Source organism: Caretta caretta, chromosome 13 (assembly GCF_965140235.1).
Source record: "Caretta caretta isolate rCarCar2 chromosome 13, rCarCar1.hap1, whole genome shotgun sequence".
Taxonomy (NCBI): domain Eukaryota; kingdom Metazoa; phylum Chordata; order Testudines; family Cheloniidae; genus Caretta; species Caretta caretta.
Genome location: NC_134218.1, coordinates 17262615 through 17285393, shown reverse-complemented (window position 1 = coordinate 17285393; position 22779 = coordinate 17262615). Strand labels below are relative to the sequence as shown.

At 42.9% G+C, this 22779-nt stretch overlaps 1 protein-coding gene across 1 annotated transcript in view; it reads right to left on the bottom strand.

Annotated features, from left to right (window-relative positions):
* The window catches only part of PTGIS (prostaglandin I2 synthase), a 61893-nt gene extending 39943 nt beyond the window's left edge, over window positions 1–21950 (bottom strand). The window contains exons 1-2 of the mRNA XM_048820450.2: window positions 21892–21950; window positions 5680–5779 (exon numbers count right to left, since the gene is read on the bottom strand). The gene's annotated coding sequence lies outside the window, so the exon portion shown is untranslated. The remainder of the gene's footprint in view (window positions 1–5679; window positions 5780–21891) is intronic.
* Window positions 21951–22779: the final 829 nt, after the last annotated feature.

Sequence of the window (22779 nt, the reverse complement as noted above, 5' to 3'; positions counted from 1 at the left end):
GAACAACACAGTAGAAAATAGAGACAAAAAAATCACTAACAGTGTCAATAATAATTTGAAACTTAACCGGCGAGGTAAAGGATGTTTCCCTGGTGCTCTTCCCACGGTATAATTTCATGCTTTGGAAGTGATGTTCACTGCAGTGTTATGGTCTTCCAGAATGGCCTATACATGTATGGCTTTTGCAAAATGAAATTTAGCTGTGAAATTGTAACATGAAGCATTTTACAAAGGCAGATAAGAAGCATCAAAACGGGTTATCTCAAAAATATCAGCCTCAGGCAAGCAGCTCCAGGACAAGTAGAAACAGAATGATTAATCTTGCAAACTATTTTGGCACATACGCCAGTGTCTGTATACAAATAAGTGTCATTCTGGACCTTTTCAGCTTTAAATTGTAGGCTTTCATCTGTTTGGATGGGCAACAGGGTTCCCTTGCTATCAGTAGATCATAACACGATACAGGCTTTGGTACCACATCAGTATGTTGACAATACTCAGGTCTGCAATTCCTTTTCATTGGCCCCAGTCATAACCAGTGTCAGACTCCCCAAAAGATTTGGCAAGAACAAAGACCTGGATGGAAGCCAGTTGGCTAAAGTTCCACCTGGATAATACAGAGGTGGTGCTGCTCTGCCGTGGAAAAGCATTCAGAAGAGACGACAAAATGTACAACTGCTCCAGCAATTGAAGGCATCTGCCAAACCACTGTTGAAGTGAAGAGCTGTGCTGGGGCCTTACTAGACGCCTCCCTGCCTGTCGGTTCCCAGATTACATCAGTGGCTATCGCAAACACCTTTTGAAGCTTATGGCAATAAGCTCCATCTGGATCTAACCCCAAATAGAACCTCAGAAGCGATGGTTAGTGGAAAGTATCGTTTCCCTCCAGAGCGAGGTAGGAGGGTCAAATCATCTCATACTGGTGCTCCATTCGCTGCCAGGAGAATTCTAGTCAGGGTGCTCTCCCCAGCTGAACAAATACTTTCAAATATATTTAATAGGCAAAATTATTCACAATTTTTAATTCTCAGAGTGCAAATATTGCAATTCATGCAACTAACTTAGGTGCCTTTTATAAATTACTTATGAAGTTATGGCATGGAATATGGCTTTTATATTGTCACAGTCATTGTTTGGGCTGCATTGTTAGTTACAACCGTAATCTATCAGGGTACAGAAAGAATACAATGGTACTTATGTAACTAACCAAGACAGTGTGGGCAGGAATAAGGTATTTTTATGCCAAAGTTCAGTTTATTGAGCACTCATAATGATATCTAAACATTGCTAAAAGTATAGGAAGTCAATACAACTAAATGGCTTCACACTAGCTGAAGGTCTGGCACACAGTCTGGAAAAACATAGTTATTGTAGTTATTATTTCTTGTGAATTAAGTCCACATGTGTGATCTCACTATTTGTTACACAACTTTTCTTATAAAACTTGCAGGCATACTATAATTTAAATGAGCAAAAGAACTCCAGAATTATTAATCACCAGTTATCTAGTTTACATCAAACATAATAAGGTATAAGCAATGAAACAGTGTTAATTGGATTCGAATACAACATCTGTCTTCTCACAGGTGGATAGTGGCCAAAATAAATGACATATTCTGGAAGAAAGAGGATGTCATGGAGTAGGGCTCTTTTCACTTGAGCAAGTGGAAACACTGTTGGTGACCCAAAATTCAACATGGATCCTGCCTACCTGGGATACAGAATCCAGAATCTGTAGATGGTCAATGGAAGTTTTGTTCCAAACATTATCATAGTCCTATGCTTATATAACTACTGGATCCCTTTCAAGAGTTTTAATTCAGTTATCTGAGGAAGCTGTTCAAAGAGTATCCACTTGAGAATTCAGTATGTCTGTAGCCTATCAACGAGAGTCTGATTGAAAGCCCATTCAACAGTCTTTGGATCAGGCCCTTAAAGAGTGCTTTAGGATATCCAGTGGAAACCAATATTATACATTTCAAGTTAAAATCACCACTTAATCTCTCATGGTTTTACCTAACTCCTCTTCAGATACAAAATATCCAACGACTCAGGGCTTAACAGGAGAAACTGCTAATAACTCTTAAATGATAGTAATATTTCAATATTCTAAGTTAAAGCCAGTTTTAGTAATAAAGCCAGACTCACTGCTAGATCTGTGGACATGGATATATTTTTGCAGGACTAGAATAGCTTGCAAAAACCACTTGCCTTGTGTTTTTATATTGAGAAGCTTTTTTTTTTTTTTTTGGTTGAGGGGTTCTTCCTATGACCAGAAACAAACAAACAAGTACCACAAATATTTATCATTCCCCTTTAAAAACTTCAGGCTGTTTGCACACTATCAGCTCTGTGTATTCATTCTGGCAAAACAAGAAGGGTTGCCTGAATGAGAAAATGTTTAGGTAATTTAGAATGGAAAAAGTGACACTGGAAACTGAGTCATGTTCATTTACAGAATATACACTCCCCTGCCCAACTGTTATGGCCACTCCTGGATGAACACTACGGAACACTAGTAAAATGTTATTGCTATGGATTGTTCGGAAAGGGAAAAGTTATTTTTTCTCCTGTTTACGTATCTTTTTTTATTTCCTATGTGATGTACACATGTAAAAAATAATTACACTGGAACAATCTATGCTCTAAACAGATGTCTGGATAGTCAAAACACCTAATTGGAAACCAGTCCCATAAAATCTAGAGATCATATAACCTGGTTAATCAGAAATGTTTTTAAAACTTAACATAAAAGAAGTAAATGGCAAACAAATGTACCAGAGCAAGGCTTTGACTCTAATGTTGTTTTTATAGGCATCAAACAAGAGAGAAATCCTTGCAAATAAAATAAACTTGGACCTCAGAGAAAGGGATTTAGCTGCTTAAGAAAGAATTTTAGTCACTATATGCAGAAATCGTCTGTGTTAGTTTTGCTAATCTCTTAAAATAGAGGGATTGATCTGAATATTAAACCTGAGGCCGCCTCAGGGACACTCATGCAGCAGAAATTCTGTAAACTTCCAAACGATATGCTGACAAATGTACATACAGAATTTTGTTCATAGGAAATAGGCATTTTTCAGTTGTTTGGCTGGATTTATTCAATTGCATCCCACATAAAGCAGCCCACGTTACATGCCATTACAGTGTATATATAATGAATTAAGGCATGTTAGGGTTCGGTATCAAGCCGTGTAAATATTTATCAACACATTTGTTATTTTTATCTGAACAAAATTTTAAAAGTTCACCTGGAAAAACTTCCCCCAATAAATAGTGTGTCATTTGGGTTCCCCTGATTCAAGTAAGAGATACCCAAGTCGACAAAGGTGGAATAGCTGACAAGAAGTCTTGCTGCCATTCTTCATCAGTCTTATTGGTACACATAGCCCCATAAACAGAGTACAGACATTGTATAGAAAATACCACACAACAGCTCCGTTCCTGAAATAATTTGACACTGACCTTCATACTCCTGGTTACCTTTTCTCCATATAACTAGCCAGACGCTGCCAGTCGCCTCTCCTGCTTCTACTTTTAAGCTCTTTAGTCACAAGGGGATGAAGTTTAACTTTGCCTGTGTTGCCCAGGTCCCGCCAGTGCTGTGATTTGCATTCAGGTGATTGTGTCAATTTCAATTCCTAACATCCTACGGATGCCCTGTGCAGCAAATCCTTTGTCACCCACCTCTGCATGGCAGCAGTAAGTCTTCCAGCCACTCTCACTGCAGGCTCCTACCAGAGCTAAACATTTACATTCAGTGGCCTCCACTGTTTACCTCTCCAATCACACTTTCTTCCTGTTTGTGTCATTGGTCCTGCTTCCCTCACTTTATGATCAGCTGAGTATTGCAAACAAAATTATTGACTTTCTATTCTTCTGCCACAGGAAGCTGCAACATACTGGTTTCTCCCCCTCCCCCTCCAAATCTATTCTTGCTAAATTCTGGTGAAATTTGGAGATTAAAAGAAAACAAAAATTGGCTCCAGCTGGTATTCCAGAGGGAACTACATACCTGTGGGGAACCTGCTCTCTCGGTCTGCACTAAGTGGAAAGGGTGGACAACCAACCATTAGGCTTTGGAGACTCTTGTGCTTGCAGTGCCTGTACAAGACCAGGCATCTTTATACAATAGCTATCCAAGGCAGCTTGGATGCAATGCCTGGGATGAGGTCTCAGCTGAAACAGTGTAGGTTTCTCTCTAATGGGTCAAACCCAAACACTAAAACCTGAACATCCTGACAGTTGAAAAAGTACAGATTTGAATCTGGTGTTTGAACCCTGGATTACTGAGTGTTTCAGTGGGGGTCTTGGTGAAGACCTTTGTAAAGATACAAAATGTGGCTGTGAATTCAGGGTTCAGATCCCGAGTTTTGGTGTGGGTCCATCGTTATTAGGATAGGGTATTTTTAATAGATGCTGAATCCCAGGAGGATGGTCATACTTGATCACAGCAGCTAACTTTGGCCTTCCTTGGGATTCCACAAATCTGCATCAGCTTGAGATCTGTAGAATTGGTAGGAAAACCAAAGTAGCATTGTCTTTGCCCCCGGTTCAAAGTTAGTAGAACCTGTGTGGGAGTCACACACAGACGATAAACTGGTTGGGTCAATTATTTTATGTGTACAAGCATCTAGGATAACTCCAGCCTGTAATTTTACAGTGCAAAGAGAACTTGTACATATTCATTTGGCTCACTTGGGGCTACATCATCATCTGAAAGAAACAGACACAGCCTTCTAGCCATGCAAAGGAGAACAAAGGCTTTCTTTATCATGTGGCAAATTGCATGTCCAGGGGTAGTAATGAGTCCATCTTGACCCTATTACTTTGTGCCATCTTAACTGTGATCCGCTGTCATCAGCTGTTGGTAAGTTTAGAGTATTAGCAAAGTTGCCAACATTAAATTTCACCTTGGAAGAAATTTGAGCCAGCTTCTCTTCACTCACCTTTTCAATGCAAACTGAGCTCTTCTAGAATACAAGGGATGAGTGTAAATTTCAGTTTGCTGCTTTAATAAATCATTTAATGTTGCATTTCTTTGCTATGGACTATTAAGTCCTGTACACTGCAATAATGGGAATTCTGTATGGAATACTCACTGAGTTGCTCTGAAAATCAACCCCAAACCTATACCCGGAAGTGTGCATGTATGATGCAAGGACTCAAAGATTATCAATGGAATATGTAACCAGGGATCACCATGCATTAAACCCTGAATAATTTATCTCTATATGCCTTGGATGACCTGTGCATGAGTCATCCCTTTGACCAGTCTAGGAAAAGTCTCTGCTAGAACTAAATCTAGCAGATGGAAACTAATGTGTTACCCATTATTTCACCAGTGATCTCCCCAGTCATACCTAAAGGAAAACAGTCCTGGCCAAGAGCATCACATAAACTTTCTTTAACCAGCAAACAGTTAGATAAAATCAATTTGTCCAACCTTTCTTTGGGAATAATTGATGTTTCCTTACTCTTTCATTTCCACTACTAGACTGAAATCTACTGCTTTGCAGGCGACAGTGTGACCTAGTATCTAAAACACTGGACTGGGACTCAGAACCCTGGGTTCTACTCCCAGATCTGCTACTGACCTGCTGGGTGACCTTAGACAAGTCACTGCCCTGCTGTATGCCTCAGTTTCCCCAATTGTAAAACAAGGATAATGGTACTCACCTCCTTTGTAAAGTGCTTGGAGATCTACTGATGAAGAGCGATAGGGATTATTGTATTTGAAATGGTTTGCATCTGGCTTCTTATACCAATGCAGTTGTACCTGAAAGTTTAGAGGACAGAAAATAGTTAGATTACATATCTAGGGCCCTACCAAATTCACGGCCATGGAAAACTCATTACGGACTGTGAAATCTGGTTTCCCCCCATGAAATTTGGTCTTTTGAGTGCTTTTACCCTATACTCAAATTGGGGGTCCTGACCCAAAAGGGAGTTGCAGGGGGGGTCACAAGGTTATTTTAGGGGGGTTGTGATATTGCCACCCTTACTTCTGCGCTGCCTTCAGAGCTGGGCGACCAGAACGTGGTGGCTGTTGGCCGGGTGCCCAGCTCTGAAGGCGGTGCCCTGCCAGCAGCAGCACAGAAGTAAGGGTGGCGATACCATCCCATGCCACCCTTACTTCTGCACATAGGTGCCAACTTTTCCTGGCGCCAGTGAGTGCTCGTGCCCCCCCGCCCCGACTCCACCCCTGCCCTGCCCCTGCACCACCCCCATTCCAACCCCTTCCCCAAAGTCCCCGCCGCAACTCCACTCCCTCCCTGCCCCATTGGACTCCTTCCCCAAATCCCTCCCCCGGCCCCGCCTCTTCCCCAAGGATGCCGCGTTCCCCCTCCTCCCCCCTCCCTCCCCGTGCTTGCCGCGGCGAAACAGCTGTTTCTTGGCGGGAAGCGCTGGGAGCTAGGGGGAGAAGCAGCGTGCTCAGGGGAGGAGGCGGAGGTGAGCTGGGGTGGGGGGTGTGGCAGGGAGCTGCCGGTGGGTGCAGAGCACCCACCAATTTTTCCCCGTGGGTGCGCCAGCCCCGGAGCACCCACAGAGTTGGCGTCTCCGCTTCTGCATGGCTGCCTTCCGAGCTGGGTGGCAGGAGAGCAGCGGCTGCTGACTGAGGGCCCAGCTCTGCAGGCAGGAGCGCAGAAGTAAGGGTGACAATACCACACCGTGCCATCCTTACTTCTGCGCTGCTGCTGGCGGCGGCTCTGCCTTCAGAGCTGGGCTCCCGGCCAGCAGCTGCTGCTCTCCTGCCACCCAGCTCTGAAGGCAGCACGGCTGCAAGCAGCAGTGCAGATGTAAGGGTAGCAGTACTGCATCCCCCCTTACAATAACCTTGCGACCACCCCACAACTCCTTTTTGGGTCAGAATCCCTACAAAGACAACACCGTGAAATTTCAGATTTAAATAACCGAAATCATGAAATTTGCGATTTTTAAAATCCTATGACCATGAAATTGACCAAAATGGGCCATGAATTTGGTAGGGCCCTAATCATATCCCAGGGGAAATACACGTCTTATTAAATATTTGTGCTACAGTAGAACCTTAAGGCCTCAACCAAGTTTGAGGTTCCATTGTGATCGGCACATACACACCCAGTAAGGGACAGCCCTGGCCCCAAAGACCTTACACTCTAAACAGACAAGGAGCGAGATTGGAAACAAAGGTGCAGAGAAGTAACTGGCCGAAGGTGGCAGAAGCAGGAATAGAACCAATGTCTCCTCAGTCCCCGTGCTGTGCCCCATCCTCTTCAAGGAGGTAAAAGTGCCTCAGGAGGTGCTCCAGCAACCAAGCTGTGTGTTAATTTGGACAGGCAAAACACTGGTTGGGAAATCTTAATGGACACAGGGCAAATCCCAGTCCTAAATCACCAGCAAGACTCTCACTGAGGTCAGTGGGCGCCACAATTTGGCACATAGGAAAGAGAAGGATACTACAAGAGGGGAAATGCTTTGCTCTTTATGTGGAGACAACCACCAACCTATTCTGGGGATAGAAAACGCTACGTTAGTTAGATAGTGTTTATTTGACTAAGATGTGTTGACACTGATGTTCACAGCATCTTCCCTGCAGCAAAGCAGCATCGTTAAACAACAGCCAGGAAAAATCACCTTGTCATGCTGCTATTGCATTCGCTGTACGTGGGAGGTTTCTGTTCACACTGTGACAAGCTTGTAACAGCCAGCTGCTGAACTGTGCGGAGGTCATAAATCACAGCATGGTTTTCAAAATTCTTACAACACAAAAACACATCTATAGCTGGGAAGAAAGTTAACATGGCCACAAGACTTCCCCAGTTACAGCTTTCATTCCTCCAGCAGCTCCTTAAATGCTGCTTCCTTTCTTTCCTTTTTTTGTTACAGTCCGGGTTTAGAACAGTACACTACAAAGAGTAAGAAAAAAATTGGTCCTGTTGTTTCCTGCTGACAAATCTCTTTGTAGGTGACTCTTCCAGTGTGCACTGGGTAGGGCAACATCTACCAAAAATTCAATCTCATTCATGCAACAGTCCTGGGGTTGTTTGACACACTGTTTTTTTAACTACAACTTCCAGTTCCTTTGGCATACTATAAATAAACCTGGTAAGACTGTAAGCTTGCTAAACCTTAACTAAATAATTAAACATTAAAAAAAAATCCCTCACACACAATCCAGACTGACAGGAAGAACATTAGACTAGTATCTCGTGCTATTTTTTCTTTCCTCTCTCTCTCCCAGGCTAACAGAAGGAAGCTGCCATCTGCTCATATCTAGTTAGCCCGCAAGAGGTTCGAGGCGTTAACTCTTAAAAAAGCTGCACCAGAAGTGATTTAAAGTCTTTTCCACTCCAGGATATAGGCCTAGAGCTAGAATAGTAAGACCCACAATACAGAAAGTACAAGAATCTTCCTTCAGGTGCAGAAATAGTACTGCCTAGAGTTCAGATAGAGGAGGGAAGAGCAAAGCATCAGACACAGAGGTGCATTTACTTAGGATGAATCTCCTATACCACGGACACTTCAGATCCCAGTAGACATTGCTAGCTGGCGTAGAGAACCAAGTGTATCCAACCTGGAAGCGATGTGTGCATCAAACACAAGGGCAAAGGTAGAGTTTCCAAACCACAAAGTTTAAGAGTTCAGAGTCTGGACCCAGTTTTCAAACACAGACACCTTAACAGAAGATCCAGCTCTTACATTCATATTAGCACTTAGGTGTTCAAACACTAGATCTGGTTGCAGCAGTGGAAAAAAATCTTCATAAATAAAATTAATCCCCAATCAACAGCAAAAAAGTGAATAATATGATGAATATTGTTGAGCTACCTCTAGAAATTGTCAAATAGCAGAAAACAGTCACACAATTTATCAGACTTATATTGAAAAATTTTCACTGTGCTATCTGCAAATACTATTCATCCAGCACTTACTGTACCATGTACCTATTCTATGCCAATTTGAGAAGCAGAACATGGATTTTATGAATCATAATACTTAGATCCGCACTCTCCTGAAATTTGAAGCAGTTTTGATCCAGATCTGATCTATAGTATCAGACTCAAATTTAGAAAGAGTTTGGATCCATATTCAAAATCTTTAGCTCAGGCAAAAATCCTATAGAAACAATATAGCTTGGGCTCTCCATTGAGCTTGCCCATGTTTGGAACCTGAGTTCTTCATTTCCAAACTATGTGAAGGACATTGTTCTTCTAGAAAAACCCTTGGACACATTTCCATGAGCGAGCTACAAGTTAGATGGGGAAGGAATTGCGTACTTCACACTACGAGACAAACAATCCATCCCGCAGACACTTAGTGTTTGAAAAGTGTTTAACCATTGTACTTCTCAATGGACAAATTAAAAGCATTCAGGCCACCGACCCTGCTACTTGACATTTGTGCTGATGTGTTTTTCTAACAGTGCATTAAAAAACATTCAACCTATTACTGGAGTCTGAGTCAGTTGTTTCTGCAATTAAACCAATATACAATGCCCTACTTCCTGTCAGGAGACCTTCTGGCTCTCATGCAACAATCAGGTAGCAGCTGTATTTCACTGACCTTTGTGGTCTCACCATCTGAGATGGCAAGGGAGTTTAAAGAGGAGCACAGTCAGCTACTCAACTTGCAAGGAAAACTGCTTTCTCTCAGCAGAATTCCAGTGAGTATGTGCTTGATTCTCCCCTCATGAATTCAAACCACCATTGATTAGAATGGGGTAGGCTCAAGTTCTAGGGGAAGAACGTGTGCATGTCAGGGCAGAGTCAGAGCATGACCAAGGCAGAGGGGCTGAGATGCAGTCTAGTAAATGCAGATTTTTAGGCTGTTCAGTTATTTCTCCTGCCACCCAGGAGCAGCAATTACTTCAAAATCATTAAGAACAGCTGTTAGAGGAAAGTGGCCATGAGGGGCAGATACTGACACAAAAATGTATCTGGGATCATCTACAAAAACAACATCCCTCACATCCATGGTTTTTGCTGGGCACAATGTCCTTGCTGGCCTACAACATCTGCTCCCTACCTTTCACCAGCCCATGATGGAAATAGGTTGAGCCAAAATGTTAGAGACAATTTCCCAGATGAGAATTAAAACAAAGCAACCAACAAAACAAACTGTGGGCTCGATCCTGAGTTAGGTGGTGTAAAGCAGAACAGCTCTATTGAAGGCAGTAGGTCAGTGCCAGTTTACACCACCTGACGATCTGGCACTATATAGAACACATGAGCAGTAGCCTCTCAACAAGACAACTGCCATGTGGATGAATGTCCCAGCACTGATTTGATAAAGGGCTCACTGAATCCCAAACTGCACCTAGCCGGACAGAAAATAATTTTGGAACAGGAAAGGGGATTTTTGTAAAGAGTGTGCTCTGTTTTCTCTGTGTCCAGGAGGGTTTGAAAACTCCCCAGGAATGTGTGGGTTACACCTGCACTCACAAAGCTCAGTTTACAAAAGAGAACTTTATCTATTCTTGAAATCTACCTTTCTTGGAAGCTTCTTACAGGGAAAGAGCCAGGTTTCTAAAGAGATTTAGGCATCTTGAGTTGCAAATAGATGGCCAGTGGGATTTTCAAAAGCACTTACACACCAAACGATGGACATTAGATACCTAGGTCATTTTGAAAATCCGACTATATGCCTATCTGCAGCTACAGATGCCTACATAACTTTAAAAATCTGGCCCCAAGTCTTCTCAGTGCTCGGCTACATGCCAATTTCCTCGTAGAGCAGTACACACATAGTGCTCACAGGCCTCTGCAAAGAACCACTCCAAGTTCTGCCTATTTTTAAAGGGGCAGGTTCCAGAGCTCTCATCAATATAGTTCATTCAGACCAAATTACTACCTTTAAACAATAAGAACCCTCCTCTAAAAATTGTCTGTCCCAGGGTGCTTGCACGTTACATTTGGGCTCCCCTGGGCCAAGGAACAAGGACCGCAGCCCAGAGGCAATGGCTTGACTTCACTGTGCACCAACTAAAGCCCAGCCATCTAGTGCTATTTTCCCACAGAAACCCCACAGCAGAGCCCTGATGCTCGTTTTTTTTAATGTCCCCTCTAGTTAAATAGCCTCAAGTGCCCCTGCACTCCTTTGTCAGGCAATGGATTTCATAATGCAGCACTCCGTCATGTCCATGGACACTGAGATCGGTGATCTCTCACTCAGAGACCATGACTATGCTGAGGACGTTGTTCTTTTAGTACAGAGCCCCGACAGGTTTTTTGAGGCACTCCAGTGTATGGAGAAGGAGTCAGCTAAGATAGGTTTCATGGTCAAAGACAAAACTGAAAAATCTAGGACCAGGTCCACGCACGACTCCAATCTCTTTGTACAATGAAACCGTCAAATCAGTTTCCAGGTTTTGCTATCTGGGTTCTATACTTACCAGCTCCCCACATTCTCACACGGAGGTTCTCCATCAGATTGGCATCACAGCATCTCCCACGGGCCATTTACAACAGATATGGAATCAACATCATCTTAGTATGACAACCAGGTTCAGGATTTATTTGAGCTGCATCCTTCCTATAGTATTGTACAGCTGCGAAACATGGACACTACGCCACACAGACTGGACAAAGCTGGAGGCTTTCCACACAAAATGTCAACATCATATATTGGGCATAAAATGGAATGACTTCATCTGTAATGCAGATGTTTATGGTCGCTCGGGTCTACAGACTTCAGGGGCCATTGTCCGCAGGCGGCACTTTAAGCTTTTTGGACATGTCGCAAGGATGCCACAAAAGGTTCCAGCGAACTCTGTTCTCCAGGTGGCTTTTAACATCTGGGATCAAATTCCACCAACCGAAGGGTGGTGGTAGCCCAGAGGTAGAACCCTCATTACATGGGTTCATCAAGTCTGTTCCGATGTTGGACTCAGGCGCAGGAATGGACCAAATGGCGAACAATCTCTACAGCCAACTGTCTGGTTAAGCACTGAAGAAGAAGATGACTAGTTAAGTAACACCCAGTTAAAGTGCTCCAGTGTAGGGACATTAGCCTCAGATCCCTTAGGCAAGATCCTCAAATGGTGTAATTTGAGCTATGCCAATTTATACCGCCTGAGAATCTGACACGTTAACTGGAGCTGTTAACCCTTTCTTGCCCCTGAATTAGTACAATTGTGAAACTGGAAGAAAAACTGTCATTTAGGATTTTTGTTTGTTTTTATTTCTGCAGATGTGGCGTGAAGGGGTTGGCCTGTGAGCATACAGGAAATTCATGCCTCTTCCTTGTGGCTCCAGCCTTATTATTGTTAATAGGGTCCCAAAACAGACACAAAGCAATTCTGGAATTTCAAAATGCGCTTCATTATCAGGCAGTAGCAACATGAGACCAAGAATAGCAACAGGTCAGACATTCAGTATCCACGAGAACAAGAAGAAAGGCTGCTGCAATGGTGAATACAGCGGTTTTGCTTAGTACAAAGCATGGCATGAGAAGACATAAACACTCATTAAGATTAGGAAAAATACCTCAAGCCTATAGCAAATGTATTCATATTAGCAACTCTCAGCTCAGCTATTAAAGCATGCTGATCAAATATTATTCAAGGGCCTGCATCTGATCCTGTGTCAAAGTCAAGGGGAGTTGCAGGTGCTGAGCAGTTCCTCTACATTTCAGGTCCTAATCTAGGTAAGTTGCTATCCACAACACCACCACCATCCTGCAAAAAAACCACTCAGACTTATGTTCTCCTGATTGATCTCTCTCATATAACACATCAAACTTAGTGTGTCCAGGGCTTTACATTCAGTATTAGAGCTGAATGGAAAACAGAGGGGGGAAATCGTGAAAATGTTCATGACACTTTGGTGGTGTTTTTCATACCTACTTTGCCATCAAAACTTCATTTTCATCAACGTTTTCTCAACAATTCTAATCAGCACTATGCCCTGTGCCAATTAAACTTACAGTGACAACTGGAAGAGAACTCAGGCTAAATCTAATGACATTATCATGAATTTTGTGACAACTGTTGGTTTTCTTAAAGCCCCAGCTCCTGGAGCCATGAGAAAATTTCAGTTTCATTAAAAAGAAAAACCCACCTTTCTAGACCTTATGGTTGCAGAGAAAAGAATGAAAATGTGGGCCCAGTGTACCCTAAAAGCTCAAAAAAATAGAAGATAAATACAAAGAAATGTATCTTTACTTTCTAAAATCTCCAGATTTTTAAGCCAATCTCCTGATTTTTGAACATCTGAGATTGAGGCCTCTACCACTTGAGCTATATAAAAAAATCTCCATGCGCATTATAGGGCCTAAGATATGAGGTAGAACAGTTCTGATTCCATCCAGCAAAGGGCAATGATACATGTACACATTAGCCAGTGCATTACAGTGCTTTGCCGTCTACATACTTTTTGCACTCTATGTACCGTTACTCATTGAGCTACCACTCCCTGTTTTTCCACAGCTTCACATTCTCCAGTCCTGATCACTCTTTAGATCCTATTGTTTGATTTGTTCCCTTACTTGTTTTAACTCAACTTTCCCTGTTGTTATTTTCATCTCTCTAACCCTTGAATCTGACTAGCCCCATTCCCAGACCTAACGGTATCGTATTTTATTTTCCTTCTTTCCACAGTTTTTTATTCAGTGCCTGATTCTTAACATTAGAGCTTGGGGTGGGGGATTCCCCCCAATCATTTCCATGGTTTGCTAAAAAGAAAATGAACAGGTTAATTATCACCCCAATATTTTGCAAAATTCTAAGGCAAATTTGGCAGGCAAATATTTCTGATTTCTCCCATCTGCATGAACAGCTTGCTAGATAAAACGTGCATTCATATTATACATGAGAGACACTACTTTTCTTCAATTTTCAAATACTTTGCTGCTCCTGTTCTTATGGAACAAAACATCAGCTACTGACAAAATATTAACCAAATGCCATGGCAATTCCAGCTGATGCAACTAATCCTTCTGCAACCAAAATAAATGGGTATTTCCACAGACCCAGATTTGCTTTCTGTAAACATCTGTGTCTCTTTCTTTCTTTCTTTGGAGTGAAAGTCCTTATTTTTGCCTCTGAAAAGCATCTGGATTCAGTTTAAATAGTCAACCCGTAACCACGCTGGAGGAATTGCTCTGGAATGCTGCACACTGGGATGTCAGTGTGCCAGGCACACTCAAAGCAGCAGGAAAAGGGATGGCTTTTGCTTTGCAGCCTTCATCATGACACTGTGGAACTGAGAGGAAAAAAGTGATTCCTGCTGCATTTTGTTGATCTAGGCCCCTATCCTGCAAACATTTATGCATATGAATAACTTTATTCATCCCAGTAGTGCCACGAAGACTACACATGTGCATAAAGTTACTCCTGTCTAAGTGTTTGCAGGATTGGCTCTTTCATGCTGTGGTCCTTTCCCAGCAGTGCGGATTGAGAATTCTAGATCTTACAAAGCATAATCCTCTACTGCTTGAGCTAAAAAGTTCAGTTCTTCTAGCTGAGGTTGAAACAGACTCATCAAGATCTATCTATGGCCCAGCCTCTGCTCGAAGGGAAATAGCATGCTATGGTGAGTGGGTGTGGGTTACACAGGGGATGATACGAAACAGGGCTCTGTGATTTACATTCCAGTATATTTTATGTGCCAGATCCTGAGAGTTAAATGGGAGCTGCAAATGCTCAACCCCTCTCAGACTATGATGCTATTCTATTTGTTCCTATTTCTCTGTACCAGTGTGATTTGTCCCAGGATTTCTCCTGCACCCAGCTATTCTATCTTAAGGGTGACAGTTTTTTCAGTGGGGTTTAGTGGAGCGTCATGTCTTAGCTCCCATTGCCCTGAGAGGGTATAATTGTGTGTTCAGCTGGATGTGATTTGGATATAAATAGGGCCACTTGTAAATAGGGCCACTTGTTGTGGGAAGCCAGATGTCATTCCTCGGGTTGTGGGAAGTCAAATGTCAACTTTTTTTTCTTAGGCCAAGTCTACTCCGGAAACTTTGCTGACATAGTGATGTCAGTTAGAGAGGAGGATTTTTTACTACGTCTTTATACTAGCAAAAGCCCTAGTGTCAGGTGACCATATGCCCTGTTTTGGCCAGGTCAGTCCATTTTTTAAGCCCTAACCTGGCCATCCCAATTTTTATGGCAAAAGTGGGCTTTTGTCCCATTTGCTCTTGCCAGCTTGATCAGTTGGCAAGAGCAAATAGGACAAAGACTCACTTTTGTCAAAAAACGGGGTACAGAGGAACATGTAGGGGGGCATGCAGCAATGCCAGCCCCATGCAGGGGGAAAGGCGGGGAGGGGGGCAGGCCGGGCTCGAACAAGCAGCAATGCCAACCCCTGTGGGGGGGTGAGGGGAAGTTGGATGAGCATCTCAGTGGGAGAGAGGAGGTGTCCCATTTTCCCTTTGGGAAATATGGTCACCCTACCTAGTGTAGACACAGCTTCTAGCTTAAAGAACGAGGAGTACTTGTGGCACCTTAGAGACTAACAAATTTATTTGAGCATAAGCTTTCGTGGGATATATCCCACTTCATCGGGTGCATGCAGTGGAAAATATAGTAGGAAGATATAGATATATAGATATATATATACATACACACAGAGAACATGAAGAAATGGGTGTTGCCATGCCAACTATAACGAGAGTAATCACTTAAGGTGAGCTATTATCAGCAGGGAGAAGAAAAAACAAAACAAAAATCCACAAAACCTTTTGTAGTGATAATCAGGATGGCCGATTTCCAACAGTTGACAAGAAGGTGTGAGTGACAGTGGGGGGAAAAAATAAGCATGGGGAAATAGTTTTACTTTGTGGAATGTCCCATCCACTTCCAGTCTTTATTGAAGCCTAAGTTAATGGTGTCCAGTTTGCAAATTAATTCCAATTCAGCAGTTTCTCGTTGGAGTCTGTTTTTGAAGGTTTTTTGTTGTAGTATTGTGACTTTTAGGTCTGTAATTGAGTGACCAGGGAGATTGAAGTGTCCTCTGACTGGTTTTTGAATGTTATAATTCTTTACATCTGATTTGTGTCCATTTATTCTTTTATGTAGAGATTGTCTGGTTTGGCCAATGTACACGGCAGAGGGGCATTGCTGGCACATGATGGCATATATCACATTGGTAGATGTGCAGGTGAACAAGCCTCTGACAGTGTGGCTGATGTGATTAGGTCCTATGATGGTGTCCCCTGAATAGATATGTGGACACAGTTGGCTACAGGCTTTGTTGCAAGGATAGGTTCCTGGGTTAGTGGTTTCGTTGTGTGGTGTGTGGTTGCTGGTGAGTATTTGTTTCAGGTTCGGGGGCTGTCTATAAGCAAGGACTGGCCTGTCTCCCAAGATCTGTGAGAGTGAGGGATTGTCCTTCAGGATAGGTTGTAGATCTTTGATGATGTGTTGGAGAGGTTTTAGTTGGGGGCTGAAGGTGATGGCTAGTGGTGTTCTGTTACTTTCTTTGTTGGGCCTGTCCTGTAGTAAGTGACTTCTGAGTACTCTTCTGGCTCTGCCAATCTGTTTCTTCACTTCAGCAGATGGGTATTGTAGTTGTAAGAATGCTTGATAGAGATCTTGTAGGTGTTTGTCTCTGTCTGAGGGGTTGGAGCAAATGCGGTTGTATCTTAGAGCTTGGCTGTAGACAATGGATTGTGGGGTATGGTCTGGATGAAAGCTGGAGGCATGTAGGTAAGTATAGCCATCAGTAGGTTTCCAGTATAGGGTGGTGTTTATGTGACCATAGCTTATTAGCACTGTAGTGTCCAGGAAGTAGATCTCTCGTGTGGACTGGTCCAGGCTGAGGTTGATAGTGGGATGGAAATTGTTGAAATCATGGTGGAATTCCTCAAGGGCTTCTTTTCCATGAGTCCAGATGATGAAGATGTCATCAACTTAGCACAAGTAGAGTAGGGGCATTAGGGAATGAGAGCTGAGGAAGTGTTGTTCTTGGTCAGCCATAAAAATGTTGGCATACTGTGCGGCCATGAGAGTACCCATAGCAGTGCCGCTGACTTGAAGGTATACATTGTCCCCAAATGTGAAATAGTTGTGGGTGAGGACAAAGTCACAAAGTTCAGCCACCAGGTTTGCTGTGACATTATCGGGAATACTGTTCCTGATGGTTTGTAGTCCATCTTTGTGTGGAATGTTGGTGTAGAGGGCTTCTACATCCATAGTGGCCAAGATGGTGTTTTCTGGAAGATCAGTGGTGCCTCGAAGATAGCTGGGAGTGCTGGTAGCGTAGGGCCTGAGCAGGGAGTCTACATAGCCAGATAATCCTGCTGTCAGGGTGCCAATGCCTGAGATGATGGGGCGTCCAGGATTTCCACGTTTATGGATCTTGGGTAGCAGATAGAATACCCCTGGTCGCGGTTCTAGGGGGTGTGTCTGTGCAGGTTTGTTCTTGTGCTTTTTCAGGGAGTTTCTTGAGCAGATGGTGTAGTTTCTTTTGGTAACCCTCAGTGGGATCAGAGGGTAATGGCTTGTAGAATGTGGTGTTAGAGAGCTGCCTAGCTTGCAGCTTATCTCGTTCAGGGAATGGATATAAGGTGTACCAGGGAAAAGCAGTGGAAGCTGTGTCTGCACTAGGAGGGTTTTCTGGTATAGTTATACAGGCAAACCTTTTCTACCATAGAGCCAGCCTCAGCCTCAGCCTCTGCCAAGTACTTCTCCTGCACTATTGCCGGCATCTCACCACCATGGGCACAGCCTGAGGCCTCATTTTTGTTTTAAAATCAAACGTACAATGATGTTCTGACCAGGCAGGACGTGGATTTAATTGCCCAGCCAGAACCCATTGAAGTTACACTACATTGTACAAAGAGCTGGGCAAAGATCACTGAGGTCAATGGGAAAGAATCCTGTTTGCTGAGATTCTGTGTTGAACATCCAGGAGGCACAAGAAAGAAGGTGCAGGCCAGGGGCAGGGAGGGTACTAAAGTGGCTTTCTGGTACCTTTGCACCCTCCCAATTTTGGGCTGCTCAGGAGCCAAAATGGCCTCACGGTCACTTAAGCAGCCCTAGGGGCTGCTGTAAATTACAGCACCCTCCCTGGTGCCTCCTCTGCAGTTTGCACAATGACCCTGACCCCTCTGACTCCTGACATGACTTTTTCCACTTCTGGCCCCAACTCCTGGTTTTCCCCTTGCATCTACAACAGCCCAACAGAGTCCCAGCACCAGAGGAGTTCTCCCTGAGTCACTTATCACCTTTCTACAGCCCCTATATACTATAGGAGGGAGAGGGAGAGGAAGAGTTTTCCCCAGGAATTGAAATTAAGGGGGGGTGTCCGAATTTACAGGGGAGGGGTGTCAAGGCCAATGAGGGGTGAGACCGTGAGGGTGAAGGTGGGCTGTATGGCACCATAGTAAAAACTGAAAAATGTTTCATGACCATTTTATTAGATTTAACTCATGCTTTAAATCATTACAAATTAAAGTTGGCTACTCAAGCCTTTTATGAAGCACTACATCTACATCCTTCTTGGTTTCTTGTTATAATTTTGCACAACTCTGTTAATGAACTTCTTGTACGCAATGTGTTCATCTTTGGTGGCTTCTCGTGTGTTCGGTACTTCCATTCCTTCAATTGATATGCTCATTAGTTCATTCACATGATCAGGCAGCAGGCGACTTCTTTCAGAACACAAAATTCTATTCAAGGATGAAAAAGAACACTCAACTGTAGCTGTTGTGACTGGGAGTAGCAAGAGATGAATTCCTAGTTCTTTCATCCGAGGAAACATAGCATAAAGATTGGGTCGAGCCACTAGTAAAGATACAAAAGAAGTGGAAGTCAAATCTTCATTCATTCATCGTATGATATTCCACTCTGTGTTCAAATTTTCTATTCTGTTCTGACCACACGGCAGCCCCATTGCTGGTAGTGCCTCACTCCAGTCAACAGTCGATGTTTTATAGGACAGGGATCTGTAAAAGCTACATAGAGGTTGAGTAGAATCTAGAAGTTGCTGTTGTAAATTTTTAAGAATCAAGTCTGTGTACTTTTTCAGTTGTCTTAACAAACACTTCTTGTCCTCTTCACTTAAGGATTCAATATAAATGCCTTCATTAGTCAACTTCTGGAATGAAGTCTTTGCTTCTTCCAGTACTTTTTCGATGGATAACTCTCTGATTGATCCAAATGTAGCTCCTATTGCTGGACAAAGATCTACTACTGTTGTAGCAGATGCCTGGATTGCATTGTTTAATGACCCAAGTGGTTTCAACAGTAGACTTACAAGAGAGAGAATGGCAATAGTCTTTTCTGAACATAGTAGCAAAAGTAATCCACCAGCCTCACTACTTAGATCCAGCCCATCTTGGTAGAGACTTTCCAAAGCCAGTAATAACAGCTGGAGTAATTTTAAGACAACAGCCAAGGCTCACTCATGAGAAAGCCAGAGGGTTTTCCCAGGTTGGACTAATTTGAATTTCAGTCCCAGTGTATCTTCTATGTTTTTCAAGATATTCAGTCTTTTTGGACTCCTGCTAAAAAAAGAATATAATGAAGACATTAAATGTATAGTTTTTTAAATGTCTTTTGAAGAGTCTGCAGCTTGTACTAGCACTAGTTGGAGTAGATGGCCTCTGCAGTGTATATAGGAGAGATTAGGGTTACATTTTTCTCTGAGCAAAGCTTGTACTCCACCATGTCTACCAGAGAAGTTTGTAGCTCCATCAAATGCACAAGCAGCCATCTGTTTGGGATCCAGCTGACAAGCATTTAACTCTTCTAAGATGTGGGTTGTCACAGATGCAGCCAATGTGTCTTCTATAACTTGAACATCTAGAAATACATCTATTGGCCTATCACTGACATCAAGATAACGTACACAATGACTTAATACTTGATGCCCATTTGCACTGGTGCATTCATCAACCATGTATGCAAATTTTTTGAATGTGGTGAGAGAGTTCTTCACTTTTTCAACTGTTGAGTCTTTCACTGTTGTACCACGTGCTTCTAGCCAGTCAGTTGAGTTAGTGAGCATTTGCTGGTCTTGTTTGGAATCAGTGTTCAACTTCAGGATGAACAAGTGACAATGCACTTAACATTGGCCTCCAGTTTGTAGTGTGCGGTATCTCTTGCTTAAATAGAAAGTATGATGCCACAGCCATGTTTGTTCTCACGAACTGTGTTTTGTCTCCAGCATTCTTAACAGCATCATTAACACTCGCCGGTGTTGTCCTTGGTCAGTGGAGATTCAGAATTCAGAGGTGCTTTCACATATGTTCACCTGCCAGATGGGGGGCAAGAAGGCACCTTGCTCGTTCCTCCAGCTGCTCACTGTTCACTCTGGCCACTGTTCACTCCATCGCTCTGTTGTCAATGGCCCTGCGCTGTCACCTTCTGCTGCCACCTGCCACTGTGACCTCTGCAAATTGGTCTCTTGAGCTCTCAGTGGGGGAACCTCACTGGTAGTGCAGACTGGGCCGTCTCTTCCACAGAAACACTGTCCCACAGCAGGTCTAAGCACTTAGACCTGATTATCAGTGATTTCAGCTGTAATGGTCACTTGACAAAACAAAAGACTATCGATGGAGCCTAATCAGCTCTGTCTTTAAACAGTGGAGAGGGGCAGGTCAGGTAGTACCTTGTGACTCAGGCAGACCATCAAGCAAAACACCTGTCCCCACCCTCTCTCTTGATGCCCTCAGTCAGCACAGGTTAAGTACAGTTCTACTACCCTTTACTCATACAATAAGAACAAGAACATTTCATTACCCCCACCCCATACACACACACACACGCACACATTCAAGTGATTTGTAACCCAACCCCAGCCAAAATCTATCACTTGGGCAACACAGCTCTGTTTGCTGGATACCTAGATAGATTAGGTGTGAATGTAAATACAATCTGGTCCTGAAGCCTTTCTCCCCAGCCCCCCAGCTCATCAGGGAGAGCTCATTTAGAGTTTGCTTACAAATCATAATTTGAAATTATTAGGTTGGCCAACATTATCGAAATGAAAGCACTGACATTGTCATAAAAAACAACAGCTGTATAAGGAAGCTAGTCTATGTTCATACTTTTCAAATCTGTTATACTTTTTCAGATACACGTATTTTATCATATACTTTATATGCTTTTAAAGTGTGTATTAATGTTTCAGTTTCAATTCAAATTTCCAAACAATCATTAAATTGGCAACACTGCATGTAACTAGTTCACAAAACTGGGGGGGAAGGTGTTGGGGAAGTTCAGGGTGGGTGTAGGGAAATCCCTGGGGAGAGGAACCTAACCACTCCCCCGCCGCCGGGACAAATCCTGCACCCCTTAAGGAGTTCTCTGCCAGGCTAAAGGCCTTTTGAAACTAATGGACAGTTTCTCTGAGTAAAGACAACAGGATTCAGCCCATAAACACTCCCATGTGATTAAGACCCATATACTTTGTAAAATACTAGTTATGGTAATGGTCTATAGTAAAATAGAAAGTCCTTCAGGATTAGGTAGAAACATTAACACAGGCAATATACTTAATCCTGCTGCTAGTCCAGTCAATGGGAGCTTTGCCATTGTCATCAGTGGGTGCAAGCTTTAACCCTAAATCTTTAAAGATATGTATTATTTTTAGTCCTTATTATTTTGACTATTTCCCCCCCTCCCAAGATCTAAAGTCCAAATCCAGGGAAAGGAGGACAAATTATCCCCTGGGGTTCTCTTTAAGGATCTGTTCAATACCACATATTGTTTTTTTCTCCTGATTTCCTCCTCTAATGGCTATTTAAACTGAAAGGGAAGGAAAAGGTGTGATGCTTTCTAATATTAACACAGTTCGCCTTCTGCACACCCATGTTGTGTTGCAGATTGCAGTTCTGGGCCCAACCTAGGGTTGCCAACATTATATTTCAAAAATAAGGGACCATTTTCTTAGCACTCCTACCCCACCCTCCTTCTGATATTATTAAATAAATAATAATTAATGATAATCAGTAATCACCTACATTTACCAGAGGTATTTCTTGCTGCTCGTTGCAGCACTCAGCAATTCCCAATCTCGTTGCACAGAGATGAAACAATAAAGGACATCCCTTGTAAGAAGGAACTGTTGGCAACTCTCCTGATATTTCCTAATCTTTATTTGTTCAAGGACAATCTAAGGAGTCTTTTAGGAATCATGGGAAAACATCTTTTGGGTTTGTTTTAGCAGCTGGTCTCCACAAGGACTGCCTCAGCCTTTTGCTGCCCTTGCCAGAATTGTAAAATTAGTTTCATAACAAAACTTTCCCCATCACCAGCATTGCTATTCAAAGACAAAAATCAAAACCAGGTCTTTTAAAGAGACACACTCATATTACAAATCCAAGTCTCAAGTCTGATCTCATTTTATCTCATCTGGTTTTGTACCACTGTATTTCCATTAGCTTCAGGGAAGTTACTTCTGATTTGCACTAGTGTAAATGAGAGGAGAATCAGGCCATGTGGGCTGGATCCTCAACTGTACCTTTCCACAATTGTGATTTTAGAGCTATAGGGTGTTTTAAATTATGCTGGCTGGAGCAGTTCACTAGGCAGCACCTAACTGGCCAAGGACCAGCAGGAACAATATCAGCACAGCTCCCCCATGTGTCCAAAAATCACGTGTTGTTATTTAAATGAAAACTGAGATTCTTCTGTAATCACATGACTTTAGGAGCTGGCGCTTTAAAAAAACCCACCAAATATCACAAGGCACATCAGAAAACCGGGAGAGGTTGTCACACTGCACTGTGCACTGTATCCACTCCTCAACATGCCTCTCCTGCCACCTGGAATGAGTCCTATGCCAAGGGGATTCTCAGCAGCCCCTTTAGTGCTTTGGGGGTACTAAGGGACCTTAGCAGGAGCTGAAG